Source organism: Hyperolius riggenbachi, chromosome 6, assembly GCF_040937935.1.
Source record: "Hyperolius riggenbachi isolate aHypRig1 chromosome 6, aHypRig1.pri, whole genome shotgun sequence".
In the NCBI taxonomy this organism is placed as follows: Eukaryota; Metazoa; Chordata; class Amphibia; order Anura; family Hyperoliidae; genus Hyperolius; species Hyperolius riggenbachi.
The window spans coordinates 242,340,759-242,360,659 of NC_090651.1; the positions used below are offsets into that span (position 1 = coordinate 242,340,759).

At 46.5% G+C, this 19,901-nt stretch overlaps 1 protein-coding gene across 3 annotated transcripts in view; it reads left to right on the forward strand.

Moving 5' to 3' along the window:
- Positions 1–1,340: 1,340 nt before the first annotated feature.
- SDF4 (stromal cell derived factor 4) overlaps positions 1,341–19,901 on the forward strand; it is an 82,497-nt gene continuing 63,936 nt past the window's right edge. Inside the window, exons 1-3 of one of the 3 annotated variants that reach the window (XM_068240592.1) lie at positions 1,353–1,425; positions 7,865–7,957; positions 12,234–12,357. The gene's annotated coding sequence lies outside the window, so the exon portion shown is untranslated. Of the gene's footprint in view, positions 1,426–7,864; positions 7,958–12,233; positions 12,358–19,901 lie in introns of all 3 variants that reach the window. The other 2 variants (XM_068240591.1, XM_068240590.1) reach the window with 2 other exon arrangements.

Here is a 19,901-nt window from a genome sequence, read left to right on the forward strand (position 1 = left end):
ACGGGCGGAGGAATCACTCACCTTTTCCGCGTTCCATCGTGCGCTCCACTGACGTCACTTCCTGCAAGGCCGTCCACTTACAATACAGTGGGCGGCGTTGCCGGAAGTGACGTCAGTGGAGCACGCAATGGAACACGGAAGAGGTGAGTGATTTCCCCGCCCGTTGCCTCTTCGTCATATGCACACTGGCTGGTACTTTACGCTGGAGGAGGAGCGCAGATCGGGGGACCCAGGCGAGGGAGGGGGGGGTCCGACCCCCCTCCCTGCCGCTAGGCCCAATACCCCCTTTCTGCCCGCTACCCCTCCAGCTCGGCGGGCGGCCCCAGCGTCCATGGAGAGGCGGGTGCCGCCCCCCCCAGATTTGCCGCCTGAGGCAAATGTTTCACCCCGCCTCATGAGCGGGCCGGCCCTGCTCATGACTGCTGAATTTGTCTTGTTGGGGGCCTCATGGTTACTGAATTTGTCTTGTTGGAGGCCTAATGATTTGTTGGGGGCCTCAAGATCGCTGAATTTGTCTTGTTAGGGGCCTCATGATTGCTGAATTTGTCTTGTTGGGGGCCTCATGATTGCTAAATTTGTCTTGTTGGGGGCCTCATGATTGCTGAGTTGGTCATGTTGGGGGCCTCATGTTTGCTCATGATTGCGGACTTTGTCCTGATGGGGGGGCTCATGATTGTTGAATTTGTCTTGGAACATGCTGGAAGGTACATACTGAGGGAGGGTGGGTGAGCGTGAGCCTGCTGACCTCCATGTACATTTGGCTCCACCCATAACCACGCCCACATTTGCCACGCCCCTTCACCTTAGGGGGCGCATTAATAGTCTTTGTCCCTAGCTACGCCTCTGATCACAAGTTGTAATTTGATCTCAGCTGAGTCAGAAAGCTACCACCGCAGGGTAGCTAATTGGTAAACACAGGATGTTACCCCTGTGTTTGCTTTTGTGTAAGCAGGAAGTAGACACACTGCAGATTTATTGCAGGATTTGTACCAGCAGTAACCAAGAAATGTTGTGTTGTTTCTTTTAGAGCAGAAATGTGGGTTCTGAGTTCAGGTCCGCTTTAAAATATCCAAATTCCTCTATTTTCAGGAGTACTGTACTACTGTCTGCTAGAACCTACCTCTCCGCTAGAACCTACTTAGTTACTAGACTACTAGAGCTGTACGTAGTATATGCTGCAGTACCAGCAGCCATCAGTAAGAGTTTTGTTCAATGCAGTGTAGTAAACGTGAACAGTAATGCGTCCTCCACTTCCCACCCCTCCCTCCAGCCAGGACGGTGAGGACACGTGGAGAGGTGGAACGTTTCTCTCGTTGCAGGCGTGTCCTCTATTCCACCTTCCCCCAGCGCCGCTTGCTTCCTGCTTCCGGTCTGCGGTAAGGAAGCTTCGGGAGAGAGGTCTGCAGGTTGTGGCTACGTGTACAGGTAATAATGAAGTCTGCAGTCATGTATGTCTCTGGCAAGCTTCGGAAAGACTCGCTGGATCAGCATGATTCGAAAGAGAGCCCTGACACTGATAAGGTTTTTTCCCCTGGAAATGAGATTCCTTTCACTGCGGTTTTGAACAGCAGTACCAGTAAATCCTTTTTATATTCTGTGAATTTTGTAAATAATAGTATGTTTTAGGAACTATTTGAAATGCTATCTATATACGCTTTGGCTATGTGACAGTTGCTGTGGTCCAGTCTGTACTGACCAGAAGCCTTGTAGTGGCCATGCCTCCTCTCTCATATACTGTAGTTCTCTTTTGAAGGAGGGGAATTGCCTGGGTTACACTCCTGTACAGCATGCTGCTGCTGCTGCAATGGCTTGCAATGCAGCTCTCTACAGCTGCATACACATCCTAGATTTTTTGGGTTGACAGTACTATATGTTCACAGGGATAAGCTGTCATCTGCATGCATATTCTTCGCTAGGGTGAGCTGAACATTACGTGAAGTGCTTTTGTATTTCTTTTTGCTCCACAGAAAGTTGATTTAGTGGAGGAGAATCAGATCTCTGCTCATGGCTGATTGGCAAAACTGATTATCTGACAGCTGATTATTAAATCATGTGCATATGCAGTAGCATTCCAAATCTAATGCTAGGTACACACGATACAATTTTCTGACAGAATTACTGTCTGTCTGTTTTCAACAGGTCCCATCTGATTTCCAATCAATTTTCCATAGAAGTGAACGAAAAATCAATTAGAAATCAGGTCAGACCTGTTGGAAATAATCGATCTGACAGTAAATCTGTCAGAAAATTGTATCGTGTGTACCTACCATACGTGGTGCTAGTCTAGTTCAGGAAATCCAGCAAGAGACCTCATAGGGAACAGTTCTCCAACCACAGCACCCTCTATAGCACGAAGCATTGTGATTGGCCGAGTGTGAGTGTAGTTTATTACAGCCTATCTGAAACATAGCAGGTCGGGTGCTGTCTGTCCAATTATGATAGCAGGTTTTCCCTTTGTTTCCTGCTGGGTCCCCTAAACTAGACTAGTAGTCCTGTGCAGACGTATCAGTTGCTGTTAGTCTGATGTCGGTGTCTAATAACTCTCAATCACCCAAAATTGGCTTGAGTGATAGACGTTTAATGTCTGTATGATTGTTTACTGGGAAGGGGGTTTTGTCTTACAGCCCAATTTTACTATTTTATATAGTTTGCGTGTTTCACTGAAGGCCTTAATTTGCTGTACAAATGTTTCCCCTGTAAAGCCACAAACGAGATTGCTCTCGGTCGAGATGGCTGGTCAGGGCATCCTCTGCCAAGAACCTGGCATGTGTGTGTACATTGGCCCTTGATACCCCTCGATGTATTGGTGAGTGATCAGCCAAGGGCATTGTTTGCCTACTCGTCCTACCCACTCTGTAGTGTGCCATGCCATCAGCCCTCCCTTCACTGCACAGAACTCGGCCACAAACTGTTGCTTGAGGGATTATTAATGGAAATCTGATATATGTATGATTTATACTTGGAGCTTCCTCCAGCCCCATGAGCTTCATTACTGTCCTCCCTGGCTGCTCCGGTCTCTCGTCCTGAGCTTATTTACGTTGTGCTGTTATGCGCATGCACGGCCCACGTCATGCACCTGCAGCCGGGAGCGTTCTGCACAGGTCGCAGAATGCTCTCAGCCATGGGAGCACGACGGGGGGCACACAAGGCCAGAATGGGCACAAGAGAGCAACTGGCTATGATTGGCCAAATGAACAGTGCTCAGATTTGGAGAATGTAGCTGCTTGGGAGGATGGCGATGGAGCCTACAGTCCTCATGGGGTTGGAGGAAGCCCAAGGTAAGTATAAATCATGCATATGCACTCGTCTCAGGCAGGGCTGTGGAGTCGAGGAGTCGGAGCAATTTTGGGTACCTGGAGTCGGAGGTTTCATAAACTGAGGAGTCGGAGTCTAAAGATTTTTGTACCGACTCCACAGCCCTGGCCTCAGGTACACTTTTAGTCAAACAGAAATGTGCCTTCTTAAAACAGAAGGTATTTGTGATTCTTCAGGTTGGCGTGAGCTTATGAGGTGTCCCATGATGCATCACTGCTGAATATGCACATCATCCTTGTTGTTAATATTACAAATATCACTGTGGAATAATGTGGCTCTTTGTAGTAGGACTTGAAACACCCAGAGTTACAGATTGCCCAGCAAACACGTGGTGAACCACAACTACTAAGAGTGTGTATAGAGCTAAAATAGACCAAAAAGCCCTCTTACTAAAAACATTATGCAAAACAGAAATTTGCCTTTTTAAAACTGAAGGTTTTTGCAGGTTGAAGTGAGCATATTAGGTGTCCCACAATACATCACTGCTGAACATGCAAATTTTCCCTTTGTTGACCCTGAACTCTAAACACATTTCCAGAACTGCTGGAATGCAATGATGTGTCAGCTTGTTAATATTACAGAGCCACCATAACCCAACATACATACCGACTGTTTGGGACTGATCATGTTTGACACAGACACACACACAGACACACACACAGACACACACACAGACACACACACAGACACACACACAGACACACACACAGACACACACACAGACACACACAGACACACACACAGACACACACACAGACACACACACAGACACACACACAGACACACACACAGACACACACACAGACACACACACAGACACACACACAGACACACACACAGACACACACACAGACACACACACACACAGACACACACACACACAGACACACACACACACAGACACACACACACACAGACACACACACACACAGACACACACACACACAGACACACACACACACAGACACACACACACACAGACACACACACAGACACACACACACACACAGACACACACACACACAGACACACACACACACAGACACACACACACACAGACACACACACACACACACACACACACACACAGACACACACACACACAGACACACACACACACAGACACACACACACACAGACACACACACACACAGACACACACACACACAGACACACACACAGACACACACACAGACACACACACACACAGACACACACACACACAGACACACACACACACAGACACAGACACACACACACACAGACACAGACACAGACAGACACAGACACACACACACAGACACAGACACACACACACAGACACAGACACACACACAGACACACAGACACACACACACACACAGACACACACACACACAGACACACACACACACAGACACACACACACACAGACACACAGACACACACACACACAGACACACACACACACAGACACACACACACACAGACACACACACACACAGACACACACACAGACACACACACAGACACACACACAGACACACACACAGACACAGACACACACACACAGACACACACACACACACAGACACACACACACACACAGACACACACACACACACAGACACACACACACACACAGACACACACACACACACAGACACACACACACACACAGACACACACACACACACAGACACACACACACACACAGACACACACACACACACAGACACACACACACAGACACAGACACACACACACAGACACACACACACACACACACACACACACACACACACACACACACACACACACACACACACACACACACAGACACACACACACAGACACAGACACACAGACACACACACACACACAGACACACACACACACAGACACACACACACACACACACACAGACACACACACACACAGACACACACACACACAGACACACACACACACAGACACACACACACACTTTATATATCCAGATACTTACCTAAGGAGAGGGAAGGCTCTGGGTCCAATAGAGCCTTCCCTGTCCCCTCATTGCAGCACTAGCTACCCCGTTTGAAACCCCTGCCATAGCTGACTTTGGGAGCCGAAGACAGGCAGCTCCATACTACGCACGCCCGAGAGAGGGCGCTCTCGCATGCGCAATATGGGGCTCCCGAAGACTTCCGCCGCCTCTCTTCGGCGGCAGGGACAGCAGTATTGACCTAATTGGTTGAGTACTGCTACGGGGAAGCCAGCGCTGGAACAGGGATCGGGAGAGGAGTGGTAAGGCTCAGTAGGACCCAGAGCCTTCCCTCTCCTTAGGTAAGTATCTGGCTTTTATTTAACATGACTCCCAATGACTTTAAGGCCTGATCCCTGTGTCGCCCACAGGGATGCGCAGTTGCAAGGTTTATGAACTGCACATGCACAGCATGCACTCGGCCACTGGAGCACCATCAAGAAGGCGTGCGCCGCCAGGGGAGCACTCAGGTGACAGCGGAAATAACCTTGCAACTGCGTATGCACATAGCACTTTCAGAAACAGGAGCACGATCAAGGAGGTGTGCATGAGCTGTAGCTCTGGAGCTAGTAATGGATTTTACTGGGCTGACAGCGGCACAATGGAGCGGACTGTGAGGATGGCAAGGAACCCGAAGGGCAACATGGGACTGGAAAAAGACTTAAAATGAACCTTAACACCGAACAAAAATATAAGTTTATCTTACCTGGGGCATCTACCAGCCCCCTGCAGCCATCCTGTGCCCTGGCAGTCACTCATGGCTCCTCCGGTCCCCCACCGTCAGCTAGTTTCGTTTTTGCTGCCACGCGTACCTTTGCAGCCGATATCGCGGGCGGCAACTTATATGTTTTTACATGCTGCAGGTGCGCGTGGCGGCCCGCCTACTCCGAGTTGGCAAAAACGAAACTAGCTGACGGCGGGGGACCTGAGGGGCCGTGACTGCCTGCGAGGGCACAGGATGGCTGCAGGGGGTAGGTGTCCCAGGTAACTCCTTTTATTATTATTATTTTTTTAAGGGTTGAGTTAAGGTTCACTTTAAGTTGAACTGAACGTTTCCATGTCACTGAAGAATTCCTTTAAAGCTAACCTCTGGAGTGGAGATGGTCAGTAAGATGCTTATAATGCTGGCTTGCATGCAGATTTAACTTGGAGGGCCCGCTTCTACTAAGTGCAAATTCGCAATGTGATTACAGTATTCGCATTGAAACTGAAACCAATGCACGTCGATGGAGTCATTTCCATTTAATGCAAATTTGTAATTGCGATGTAGAAAGAATATGGAAGATTTCTGCAGCATTCATTCGTTTCCCATAAAATGATAGCTGCTTACGGATTTCCACGTTAACATTCACAGAAAAACAGTGCTAATCCACATACAGAAAAATATATGCGGAATGCAACATGCTAGTGGAAATGGACCCTAAAAGTATGAAGCTTGGAACTGGGCCAACCAGAATAGACAGGGTGTGCATTGTAGATAAACGTGTTCTGATATTTTATTGTTTTATTGCCTGTAATGTTTTGCAAGTGTGATGAGCCGCCTGTGCATAACGCTGTCTTTCAGTATAAACTACACAAGGCTAGAAACTTAAATACTGGAGGAAAATAAAAAAAAGGTTAGCCCTAGCAACCAGCCAAATTTGAGTGCCTATATTTAAAGTGTACCTGTAACAAAAAAAGTGCCCCTATAGGGTACTCTCCTCTGAAAGGGCCTCTGGATCCTAAAGAGGCTTCTCTCGTCCTCCTCATTCTCCCTGTTCCAGCGTTGGGACTCCCAAAATCCTGCTTGTTGGGGGCAGGTGCAGTAACTCCATCACGGTTGGTTTTCTTCAGAAAAAGCCAGGCTGGATCAGGTCCACGCAATTGTACAGGCGCAAGCCGTCTGTGCAGTAGCACAGGACCAATCAGGCTCACCTATTTTCACCAGAGCCTTAGTGGGACTGAGCTAGCCTGCAGGGAGGCCACACTTCGAGGGCCCAGTGCAAGATCGAGAGAACGGATGAAACTTCTTTAGGATCTGGAGGCTATTCCCCTCCCACGGTGAGTAACCCTAGGGGACATTTTTGTTTTTACAGGTTAACCTTAAAGATAATCTTTACTGTCCGATTTTTACAATAAATAACTTACCAATCGAGTCACTGTGATCTCCTGGGTCCCTCTTTGCCGTTTCTGCTGCTCCCCACTGCAATCCTGGCTTTTAATCGCCAGTTTTAGGCAGTGTTTACAAACAAAAAACATGGCCGCTAACCAGGAAGTGATGTCTGTGAGGGATAAACAAAGCACATACACAGAGCCTGCAAGGGGCGTGGAGGGGGTGTGCATAACTTCTCCCTATCACAGCAGAGGCAGCCACTTCCTCCCTGGGCCGACAATGCTTGACAAAGAAAAGATTAGATATATTAAAGAGACAGTGCAACTAGAAAAGGCTGCAGTAAGCCAGAGCACATTAGAACAGGTATGGGAACTTATAGGATAGAAGAAATAAGGCTGAAAATTTTGTTACATAGTCTCTTTAAGCTGATCATTACTATGTATTGAAAACAGGGCTGAGGAGTCGTAATAGTTTTTGGGTGCCTGGAGTCGACGGTTTCATAAACAGAGGGGTCTGAAGATTTTTCTACCAACTCCACAGCCCTGGTAAGTATTAAAATAAGGCGTTGGAGCAATTTTGGGTAACTGGAGTCGGTGGTTTCATAAACTGAGGATTGAGGTGATTTTTGTACAAACTCCACAGCTGTGATTGGTAATCTATTGAACCACAGCCTTACAACGCTCAATGCAGTGCAACACTGTTGACTGTCAGTCTACCACCGTTCTTGCCTTGCTGCCAAATGACAGATATTATCTGTCTGATCATTTTTTTTAAAAAAATAAATTTACAGTCAAAACTATATATTCCTGGGATATTCGATCACAGTGATCAAAGCTGCTGGGAATCTAATGGCAAAACTGATGTGTGTACGGCCTGTTTTAAGCGCCGTACACACGCTAGACTGTGGTCATCAGAAAGGAACGATAAATGACTGGTCAGCCAAGAATCGTTTAAAGTGGAACTGAAGAAAGAAAAAAAGTTTCACTTACCTGGGGCTTCTGCCATCCCCCTGCAGCCACACTGTGCCCGTTATGTTAGCAAATGATCATCCGGTCCCCCACCACGGCTCCGTTTCTTCACCGCCGACTTACAAGTCGACAGCTGCTGCGCCTACTTGGCCCTGGCCATGTGCATCTTTGCTCCCGCTTACATGGCCAGGAGCGTCCTGCGCAGTATGAGTAAATCTCTACTGTGCCTGCACAGGACGCTCCCAGTGGAAGGAGCGCAAACTAGGACGTGAGTGGCCAGGGCCACGCAGTGAACGGAGACTGTGAAAGTGAGCCATGGCAGGCAATCGGAGGATCGTATGGTAACAGCGTGGGCACAGGGCGGCTGCAGGGGTCTTGCAGAAGCCCCAGGTAAATGAAACTTTTTTTTTTCCATGTTCCCTTTAACCACATGAGGACCGCAGTGTTAAACCAACCTAAAGACCAGCCTGTTTTTTCCCTAATTGGCCACTGCATCTTTAAGGCCAAGCTGCAGGCCCGCACAACACAGCACACAAGTGATTTCCCCCCCCCCCCCCTCTTTTCCCCCACAAACAGAGCTCTCTGTTGGTGGGGTCTGATCGCGCCACGTGTTTATTTTTTTATATAAATATTTATTTCCTTTTTTTTTTTTTTTTTTAATAAAAATAGACTTTTTTTAAAATTTCTTTTCCCCTGCTCCCTCCCTCCCACCGCCAGCCAATCGGGGTGATCAGCTGTCATAGGATACAGCCGAGATGCGCGCGATCTCCTTCAGTAGCCGGCTCCAGGACCTGACGCCAATTGGCGTTAGGCAGTCTTGGGGCTGCCACCGCGTCCACGCCCGTTGGCGTGGGGTGGTCTTTAGGTAGTTAAAGAAAGTGTCCCAATGATGATAAAAGATGGGTTATCGTCCATGTAGACCAATCCATCCTGGCAGATCGGTTCAGAAAATAAATGCTTAGTTTGAATCACAATGCCCCTTGAAAACAAGCAGAGCCCCATAGGGGTCTCTTAGTTTGGTATTTGATAAGTATCCTTACAGCCCAAAAAAGGGATATTTCCTATACAAGTGCTAAATGGGAATGTTGGTCGGCGAAATGTGATATTGGCTTAGGTAGAGAGAATTAGCAATTTGTGAGTATGGTCATCTAATTTGCATTAAAAATGAATTGTATTAAACATAGAACAAAACAAAAGTTAAAAAAATTGTATACAACGAACTAGATAGGCACTATCGTTCTTAACCTGAATCCGACCTTAAGTCGGGACGCTGTGCCTTCTCTGTCCCCTGTGCTTCCAGTGTGTCCCCCCCCGTGTCTCTCGGGCCCCCCTGTGTCTCTTGTGGCCCCTAATGCAGAGTATGCGCACCTGCTTCCAGGGCGGCTCCGGGCAAATCAGCGGCGTCCTCTCTTCCCTCAATGTTCCTCCCGGTGGCTTCACTAGCGTCGCGTAATGACGCAATCAGAAGGAGACCCTGCGGCTCCTTCTGATTGCATCATTACGCGACGCTAGTGAAGCCGCCGGTGTAGTGACAGAATGGGCAGCCCCGCAGATTGTGCAGCCCCGCATGCGCAGTAGGAGCCTGCGCCCCATTAAATTGTGCAGCCACATAAAACGTCCTAAACATCTCCGCTTCCGCACCACCTACACTCCCCAAATTTTCAGGGTAGGGAGGGTCCCCCAGATCTAGCTCTGTGCCGAATTGCAGCCCCCGAGCACTGCTGGTTCCCGAAACGGATTACAGCAAACCTATCTCGGGAACCAGCGGGGCTCGGGGGCTGCAATTCGGCACAGAGCTAGATCTGGGGGACTCCTCCCTACCCTGAAAATTTGGGGAGTGTACGTGGTGCGGAAGCGGAGATATTTCAGAGAAATAACATCTAACTTCCCACTGAGCATGCGTGATATTCAGTGAGGAAGGTTGCTTCCGGGCTGCCCAATCTGATATTACACAGGGAGGAACATTGAGGGAAGAGAGGACGCCGCTGATTGGCCCCGGAGCCGCCCTGGAAGCAGGTGAGACTTGTTGTGCCTTTCCGCTGCGCATACTCTGCATTAGAAAAGTGGGCACAAGAGGTAGTCCCCGGGCTGCGTGACGTCATTGCGGCAGGTCGGCGGGTGTTCGTATCGGCGGGTCGTTCGTAAGTCTGGCGTTCGTAACCCGGGGACTACCTGTATACAAAAACAGAACAGCCACACATACAGCAATCACAAAATGGCAGGATAACGTGTTTTTACATAAATAATCAATGCTTGTCACTTTATATTAGGGACACAGCAGTGTCCTTTGTTGTGAGAACAATCTATATCTGTTAATAGAATAGGCTTACAGTGGAGTTTTGATGTCTAAGTTTACTTATCTCACACAAATACAATTCAGACAAGGTAGACACATTGCTCGACACGTTTTGTGAAAAAAGAACACTGTAAAGTTTACTTCCTCAGGAGTAAACTCCTGGCTTACATTTTTAGTTCAAGTTATAGGCAGAGGAGGCAAAGTAAGTACACTGTGGTTACAGGGTAGGCAAGCAAGGGTAGAACACGGTAGGTAGGTAGGTAAGCAAAATGGGCAATGCGGGAAGGAGGAGGGAATGGGGAGGGGAGGGGAGGGGAGGGGGGAGTAAAAGAGGGGAAGAAAAGAGCAGAATGGAGGGAGGAGGAAGAGGAAAGGAAGCACCCATCAGAGACCAAAAAGTAACATTATTATAAAGCAATTTAGGCTAAAGCACCATATATCTATCTCATTGGCTTACAGTGGTTAGACTTTATGGAAGTGGTAAGTTTGGAGAAGAATGTAAAATCTGTATGCTCAGAAATTAATACTGAGCAATGAGTCGTTTTGAATCTTTTAGAAAACTGCAAGACTGATCCCCCTGATACAGTGTTGCCAACTCATCCCTTTAATTACTGACACATCTAAGTTATACAGGTTCTGGGGCTATTTGCACATAATCAGTGCCTTAACTGCATCTACCTAGCCACAAAACCTGTATAATTCATATGTGTCAGTAATTAAAGGGAATAGTTGGCAACGCTGCTCTGATAGTTTTGAAACTTTTGACCTCAGTGTAGTTAAACCTGGCTCCGGTGCATTAAAGGCATTTTAAGGCCTGGGTTACTGTTGGCATATAAATGGTTTGTTTAGTGGACTGTAACAGAACTGATCCTAACGGATCCTATGTTAGGGCCCTGGCACACCAGAGAGCTTTTTGTGGGTTGTTTTCATTTTTTTCTTTTTTTAAACGCTACCATTGATTTGCATTAAAATAGCCGCATATTTTTTTTTTATATAAAATGCGTGATCACAGTAATTTTACCGTGATTTTAATGCAAGTCAATGAAAGGGTCTTTTTAAAAGTGAAAATGACCCGCAAAACGCTCTCCAGTGTGCCAGAGCCCTTAATCATTGCTGTGTTGAAACGCATTCGTTTGGCCCGCTCTGCCAAACGGATTGCAAGTTTTGAGAGGGAGTGATTTTTCCATACCAATGGACCCCATCGCATTCATAGCACACTAATGGAATGGAGGGTCATAGATCAAAAACTAATCAGTTTTTTGATCCATCCAGTGTGAAGGGAACCTTAAAGTAAAGGCCTGTATCCCTTTCATTTTCCAGCAGCATTGGGTACCAAGGCCTTTGACCTTCCAAGATTTCTGCAGTGTCCTTCAGTGTTCTGCACTTTCCTTTGCTGAGTCTTGCCAGTTTATTTTTATCTTGCGTCTGCTCAGAGGTTTTCTGTGTGCCGTGTATATGTTGCTGATAGGTGAGGAGGGGCTAATTCTGTAGCTCTGCCTCTTGCGAGACACTGATGGATTAAGACAATTGTTATTCCTGGTTTCTTTTTATCCATAGGCAAAAAGCCCTGTAATAGTTTAAATAGCTAGGGATGCTCATGGTTACATAGCAAAGCAGTTCTCATGTTACTGAAGATCTCTTTGCAGTCCGGTTCCTGTGCCCGTTTTCAGCACCTCATAAGGTAAGTGCCAGTGTTTTGAGAGGGTAACCTAGATTTAGTATAAAGGTTAAGACTTGATACAAGACACAGTAGTCCTTTGTAAGCACACAGTGGCAGAACCTGTCTTTGTCTGTGTATAAACCATTTAATTGGCTAATATCAGCTAAATCTACTTTAACCAATTTGCATCCAAACTTTGTTTCCCCCTTATGGACCAGAGCACTTTTGACATTTTAGCCATATCCCTATTTAATCAGCAATAACTTTATCCCTTTCTATGATAGAAGAAGAAAAGCGTCGGCACTACAGTATTTGCGCTGAATTTGAAAGGATATAGCATATAACACACACCTCTTCATCCACACTTCTGGTATTGATAGCGTGCTCTGGTTGATTAGAAGTTGCAATACGATAAAGGAGAGGAGGGGGAGACAATCGGCACTGCTTCTATTGCTATTTAATCCAGAGTGTGGTGGAACACATGTAACCAATCCAATACAGTGTATCTTCAAATTGTGGCATCAAAATTATTCATTCAACGTAAACATGCATGAACATACCATTGTCTGAGGTGGTGTGGTAGCGGTGGGTGCTGGGCACAGATAGCCTTACGGCCATTTCACGCAAAATCTGTGCTTCTTACGAACAACCCGCCGATATGGACGCCCGCCGATCCCGTCACTCTGCCGCGATGATGTCATCTTTGGGTGCCATCACCTCTTCTAGCAAGCCAGGGCCTCGCTGTAAGGCGGAGCAGCTTAAAAAAAAGTGTGTGGAGAGGAGGAGTCCTACTTATAGGGTAAGACTTGAAACACCCAGAGTTAGTGCCCAGAAAGCTTGTGGTGAACCAAAACTCCTAGGAGTGTGTAAGGGGCTACAATGGACCAAAAAGCCCTCTTACAAAAATGCTATGGAAAACAAAAGTTTGCGTTCTTAAACAAAGTATTTGTAATTATTCAGGTTGGTGTGAGCTCCAAGATGTCTCCCAGTGCAGCACTGCTGAAATATGCAAATCACTTTGTTGTCCCTGAGGTAAACACACCACCTGATCCGCTGGAATGCAATGATGTATCAGCTTGTTAAAGAGAACCCGAGGTGGGAATTACTTTTACTATTGGGGCACAGAGGCTGGTTGTGCGCACTAAGACCAGCCTCTGTTGCCCCATCGTGTGCCTCCATGTCCCCCCTGCTCGCCGCTATACCCCCCGCATTGCTGGCTGTGTCGCCAGCTCAATGTTTACCTTGCGCTGTCAGTCAGCGCCGCTCCCCCGCCTCCTCCGCATCGGCGCCACCCGCCGCGTCACTTCCCTCCTATCAGCGGGAGGGAAGGGACACGGGCGGGTGCGCCGATGCGGAGGAGGCAGGGGAGCAGCGCTGACTGACAGCGCAAGGTAAACATTGAGCTGGCGACACGCTGCGTGTCGCCAGCAATGCGGGGGGTATAGCGGCGAGCAGGGGGGACATGGAGGCACACGATGGGGCAACAGAGGCTGGTCTTAGTGCGCACAACCAGCCTCTGTGCCCCAATAGTAAAAGTAATTCCCACCTCGGGTTCTCTTTAAGAACAAACCTACTGTCCCTACCTTGTTTGTTAACCAGGGGCTATCAGTAGATACTGTTTTATTTTTTTTCAAGAAAAACTAGGCTACGCTGAGAAAAACAGTAAAACAGATTTAAAACAAACAAAAATTATTTCTCCGTTTTACCAATTCCATTTTTAAAATAAAAAGCGCTGCTGTAGTTGACCTCAAATTTTGTTTGACTATTTCTACCTACCGTTTAGCATAAAACTTAAATTAATTTCCTGTCACAATTAATGGTGAGGATATTTGATTCTGAAATAATGCTACAGTGTGTATTTTTCACTATGAACTGAGAGAATAAAAGCTTTTTTTTTAAAGCTGACTATAACCCTGCATTTCAACTTTGCTCTAAAACATTATTTACAGCATATTATATGCAACCAGCATTTTTTTTTTTTTTACTAGACCAGCATTGGAAGGGTTACACACAGAGCTTTAAAGTTCCATGGATAGAAATGCAGACGCATCCGAAGTTTAGATAGATACATTTAAGTAAACACAATGTAACAAGTGTGCAATGTGACACACACTCTGACTGTGCAGGAGCTGGAGGACAGCCAGAGAGTGTGTAACATTCACCACTTGTTACATTGTGTTTACTTAAATGTATCTATCTAAACTTCGGATGCATCTGCATTTCTATCCACGGAACTTTAAAGCTCTGTGTGTAACCCTTCCAATGCTGGACTAGTAAAAAAAAAAAATGCTGGTTGCATATAATATGCTGTAAATAATGTTTTAGAGCAAAGTTGAAATGCAGAGTTATATTCCGCTTTAATATTAAAAATCAATCTTATTGGCTCAGGGAACATATATTACCTTTCACCAATTAGTGCTGCAGCAGATTGTGCCGGAGTTGTGCACAGGAGCAATGCCCTACTGTGCAGAGCTGTGCTTCAGCTACAAGACTTATATCTATGTCCTTGTGGCTTAGATGAAGTCACAGAGGAAGTAGATATACTGTAGTGGTGGATAAAGTGGTTAAAGAGAGCCCGAGGTGGGTTAAAAAAAAAAAGTAACTACCTGATCAAGGGGGCTGAGCAGATCAGGTAGCCTTAAAGACTGCCTCTCCCGTGGGCGTGACCTATAGGTCACGATTCTGCACTGTGTGTCTTTCACAGCGGATGAGGCAGAGAATGTGCCTATGTGTCCCATCTGCAACCCATCTGCCCACCTTGGGTTCTCTTTAAAGTACCTGGCTAGGAGACCCTTTAGCACCCATGCATGCTGTGGTTGTTTGAGTAAGTTTAGTCTGTGCTCCATCCCCCTGCACTCTGAACAGAGTGATAATGTAGCTAAGAACGCTTGATCTTAAGGGGTTGCCAAGTGCGAGTTAGATGCTAGATTCTCATCCAAGCCGGTCTTTATTGGCCGTCCCTTGCAAAGATTAAACTAGCACTTGCACATAACTTTAGACCCTTAAAGGGAACCTGAACTGAGTGAAATTATTCAAAATAAACACGTTATGTATCTGCAAATTAATATTACATACTTACCTCGCTATCAGTTCCTCTCAGAAGCTCACCATTTTCTTCTGACAACGATTTCTTCCAGTTCTGACAAGATTTTTGTCAGAACTGAAATATATCAGTTGCTGAAAGGACAACTGATGAGCAAGGTAATCTCCATGTTTCCCTATGGCTCAAGTGGGCGATATTACAGTTTAACAGTGTGCAGACCTGGAAGCGGTTACAGGGTCATTGCCATTTTTAAAATGGAGAATGAAGAATTCCATTGATCACAATGGACAAACAGGATGCAGGAGAGGAAAAAGAGGTTGAGGTGTAGACTACATGGGATATAAGTATGACGGGTGTATGTTGACTTTTAATTTTCAGTTCAAGTTTTCTTTAAAGAGAATCTGTTCTCTAATATTCTTACACTAAAAAGCATACCATTCTATTCCTTATTTTCTCCTGTGCCCCTCTGTGCTGTTTCTGCCACTCTCTGCTGCAATCCTGGCTTGTAATTAACAGTTTTAGGCAGTGTTTACAAACAAACTAACCAGCTTGTGATAGGCTCACATAAACAGAGTGTGTGAGTCATACAGAGTGTGCAGGGGGCCTGCAGAGGGTGTGTATCGCTTCTATCTAATCACAAGCAGCCCTGCACATTCCACAGATTCAAGCCTTAGCCCGACAGACACGACAGAGGAAAGGAGATAAGATTTATTATAGGACAGTGCAATTAGGAAAGGCTGCAGTAAGCCAGAGCACATTAGAACAGGCACAGGAACTTATAGGATAGAAGAACTAAGGCTAAAAATTTGTTACAGAGTCTATTTTCCTGAGCACAGCATGGTCTTTCAGTTGTTGAATGCCTACATCCTGAAAAAATATATCCTTAGGTAGAAAACACCTGTTTCTGTGACAATACAGGGTTGCTGAGAAATGTGGTCTGGCCTCTGTTCTTCTTCTTGCACATGATCACACTTGATTGACCTGTAATCAGAGAGGCAAGGTTGTGAGCTGTGGTGTGATTCGGGATGGATCTAACATGGTTTTTACTGCAATACAAGACAAAGTCACCAGTAGGTGGAGCTGCAATAAAAATCATATTTTTTTGTTCTACTAATTAAAATATGAATTTTGTTTTATGTTTTGGGTTTAGTACAAGTTGTATAACATTATGCGAGCCACTTTAAACCTAAAATAGTTAAAAAGCAAGGTAGCAACTGGATGTTGCTGTCACTTATTTGAGTCGACAGTGTTGTCACTAGAAAAGTTTTTTTCGCCGGGTGGAATGAACAAACCTGTTAGGGTGGAAGGGGGGAATGCAGAGTTGGTGCAACTCTTACAGAGGAGGAGGAGGCAAGCCGATGACAGTCGGGTGCTTACCAAAATTAGCCGGGTGAAATACCCAACTAAAAAAGCCTGGGGAGAACACTGGAGAGCTGTCTACTGCCATCCAGCTGACAGAGCTGTCTACTACTATCCAACTGACATACTGTAGCTGTCTGCCTTCCAACTGACAAAGAGCTGTCTACTACTATCCAATGGACAGCTGTCTACTACCATTAAACCGACAGAGGGCTTTCTACTACTATCCAACTGACAGCTTTCTACTACTATTCAACTGACAGAGTGGTCTACTTATATCCAACTGACAAAGAGCTGACTACTATTCCGATTTCGACTCTTCAGTTTATGAAACCTCCAACTCCAGGTATCCAAAATTGCTTTGACTCCGACTCCACAGCCCTTCTATACTCTACATATGCACTCCCTGCAGAGCTGTTGTGAGTCCACTGAGAATGCTGTGCACATTCAATGCAGAGGTGTTGTCTATCGCCTGTAAACCTGGTTCAGATCCTGCATGAAGAATGTGCAATAGAGGAAAAATGTCTTCACTCTCCTGCAGAGTACCTGGCTGCACATCAATCTTACATGTACCCACAGTTAGATTGCCTAGGACAGTGTTTCTCAAACCTGTCCTTGTGACTCCCCAAGGGTGTATGTTTTGCAGGCAAACTCACCTATGCACAGGTTGGTTAATTAGTGGCTCAGCTCAGCTAGGTGGATTCCATGTAGATGAGACACTAATTACCCCACGTGTGCATTGGTGAGGTTGCCTTCCAAAATTCTCCGTTTGGGAGTCACGAGGACAGGTTTGAGAAACGATGGCCTAGGGTCTGATGTACCGTATGTTCTTTGTTCCTGTCTGTACCCTCTACAAGTACTCTTACCAAGGACTAGTTTTGATTTCTATTTAACAGCTACTCTACAACTATACCCTAAGCTACTCTACAACTATACCCTAAGTTGAGTTAAAATGCATCTCTGGTGTAGATAAAAAAAAACACAGAGGTACACTAATGCTTAAAAGTTAGTGTCGCAACACATTTTCTGTTTAATAAGATTCCCTGAAAACCGTGTATCAGCTGGGTTCCGGTGCATAGATCTGCTCCCTTGCAGAAAATGGCCCTGGTCTTTTCTATATCAGATATAGCAAAGGTAGAGAGGCCTTTTTCTGCAAGGTGATAGCGCTACTCGCTGGAACCCAGTATATATGAGGCTCTGGTGAATGTTATTATATAGACAACATGCTGGTACATTCACATTGACAATGACAGGCTGGGATCGAGCGCTGTGACTACAGCGCAGGAGGTTTCGGCGCAGCTGGCGCCACCATAGGCGTAATAGGAATTTCAGCTATAGTGGTGCACAGTGAGTAACTTTGGCGCCATCAGAACACGGAGCTGAGGTTGCTTCTAATAGCTGGAAGCCGAATTACATTATTCCCCACTATCTGCATGGACCTAGAGTTGGAATAGTATTTAGCGCCGCCGGGAATTTGTGCAGTAGCAGGATAAGCCATATACCGGCTGTATCCTGCGCCCAAGTCTCCCGGCAGCTATTCATATGTATGCGGCTGGGATGGTCGATACTGTCACCTTCCTGGCCAGAGGCTTTGTTTTTTTCCTAAAAGCAGATGCCACCGTAATATAGCTTTAAAATCCCTAAGCTTTGGCAGCAATTAAATGCCTTTAGGCTGGTTTCACAGTGGGACGTTACAGGCGCACGTTAGAGCAGCCTGTAACGCACCCCAACGCACAGCAATGGGCTGTTCACAGTGCCCACGTTGCGTTACGTTGTAACGCAGCACGTCTACATAACGTACTGCATGCAGTACTTTACAAGCGGCTAAGCCACGTTAGCCGGTTTGCACATGCTCAGTAGGGTTTTTTTTTTAATGGGCGGAGAGGAGGCGGGGAGAGGCCATTACGTAGCCAGGCACATGGCTACTTATTATTCACTGCACTTGCAGTGTTTACATCCTGGAGCGGCCGCGGATTGGCTGGTGGGACCACGTGATGCGGAGAGATCCACTCACGTGGTCTCCGCAGTGCCTCCGACAGAGCAGGCGCACCAAGAGCTGCTTGTAACGCGGCTCTTGGTAGCGTCCTGCTCCAACACCACCAGGCGTTGCGTTAGGGGCACGTTATGCGACCATAACGTCCCCTAAAACGCAACATCCCACTGTGAAACCAGCCTTAATGTTACCGTACATGCTTTCAATCAACAAGATTGTTATATGCAAATTGGAGGAGTCTAAGTCAGTGGAATCATAAACTGAGGAGTTGAAATTGGATGATTTTTGTACCGACTCCACAGCTCAGTGTCTCTCTCCACAGCGTTGGCAAACAGCACATCTATGCAGAGCTCATCATTCTGTGCGCCTCCATTGTATGGTGCTTTCCTCTTTAGAAATCCATCTTCCTCCATACTCCTCAGTCAGCATCTTTCAATTATTGTTGCATTTTAATTAAAATGTGTTATTTGAAGAAAGTTTGCAAACCATAGACTGCAGATAATTCAGCATTGTGGTATTGTCTAATTAGGAGCAGACTCTTACATGTGAGGATTTAGGCTAGGTTTCTACTGTGGTTGACATGTGTCTTGTGAGACTTGATGCTGGCATAGCTGTGATGCATTTCTCAGCCAAATCCCTTTAAAGCAGTGGTCTCAAACTCAATTTACCTGGGGGCCGCAGGAGGCAAAGTCAGGATGAGGCTGGGCCGCATAAGGAATTTCGCAATCGCGGCGCATCGCCGCCTCTGCCCGCCCCTCTCACTCTTCCTTCACAGAGAGGGGCGGGGAGAGGTGGCGATCCGTGCGGCAATTGACGTCAGGAGGGGCAGAGCTGAAGCTGAAAGCTATGCCCCTTCCAGGAAATGCCGGTTGATTGCCCCCCGGGCGATTTGGGGGCTCTGCAGCCCTCGTTTAGCGGCTGGGATGCGGCGGATTACTTGGGAGCACTGAAGCGAACTATAAGGAAGCTTTTGCCGGCGAGGGCCACAAAATATTGTATCGAGGGCCGCAAATGGCCCGCGAGTTTGAGACCCCTGCTAAAGGGAACCTAATGCGCGAGAAATATAGAGGTTGCCATATTTATATCCTTTTTAACATGGAGTATTGCTTGGTTGTCCTGCTGATCATCTGCTTCTACTACTTTTAACTGTAGATCCTGAACAAGCATGCA